The sequence below is a fragment of the Tupaia chinensis genome, unplaced genomic scaffold, assembly GCF_000334495.1.
Source record: "Tupaia chinensis unplaced genomic scaffold, TupChi_1.0 Scaffold143610_2, whole genome shotgun sequence".
NCBI lineage: Eukaryota > Metazoa > Chordata > Mammalia > Scandentia > Tupaiidae > Tupaia > Tupaia belangeri.
The window spans coordinates 114,014-115,234 of NW_006203457.1; positions in this window are offsets into that span (position 1 = coordinate 114,014).

Consider the following 1,221-nt stretch of genomic DNA (forward strand, 5'->3'; position numbering starts at 1 on the left):
TGACACAAAAAAGTGGAAGGACATCACATGTTCCTGGATTGGAAGAATTAAAATAATCAACATGGCAATTCTACCCAAATTAATCTACATATTTAACGCAATGCCAATCAAAGTACCAGACACATTCTTCACAGATCTAGAAAAGACAATCATAAAATTTGTCTGGAATCATAAAAGACCCTGTATTGCCAAAGCAATTCTACACAAGAAGAGTGGAGTGGGTGGCATCTCACCATGTACTTTTGTAAAATGTATTATTATTATTTATACAGTCAATCGCCATACATTATTTAGATTGTAAAGAGACTTTACCCAGCATGATATACACCTCAGACCAGCCCAGTTGAGAATACTATACATGTCATCATCAATGAGTAACAAATCATATTTGTGTCTTACAAATGTCTTACCTATTTTTTTCACTCCATTTCCTTTCCTACATTCTTCTCCTCTCCTGTTCTCCTTACACTTGGCTCTTAGTGTCCGTAAGAATTTTCAATGCTCTTATGTCCTCCAGTCTTTCAGTTTTTACCATAGAGTGCGGACAGTTGGTATATGTTAGGTGGAGACATACAATGTCTCTGTTTCATAGCCTGACTTGCTTCACTCAGCAGTAATTTTTCCATATTCATCCACTTTCTGTCAAATGCCTGGGTCTTATTATTATTTTTTTTATGGATGAATAGTATTCCATGGAGTATATGTGCCACACTTTTTCAATCCATTCACCTGTATTTTTTATGAACAATTATGTAAGTATGCAAATGTGTAAAGTATAGCAGAACACACAATAAACTAGAACAGTGAAATGGAAGGGAGACTGGGATCAATTATGGTAGTCACACAGGACTTTTTCCTTTCCGCTATGGTTTGACTTTATATTTTACAGCAGAGCGTTTTCATATATTACTCCTGTAATTTTAAAACCCATAAAAATTGGGAAGAAAAGAAATTTAACTGGGGTAAGAAGACTGACCTACAACTCATTCTGTAATTGAACCAGTTCTAGTTTTTTTTTTTTTTTGTCAAATATTACAAACTTCTCTTTTCCACTTACTTATAGGACACTATTATTTTTACATTTAGAAATATGTTTTGGGGACCAGCAGGTGGCATGGTGGTTAAGATGCTGGACACTCCCACATGGTCGACCATGGTTCAATTCCCAGACCTGTTGGCTTGCTTTCTCACTTTCTCTCTCTCTCTCTCTCCTCTCTCTTT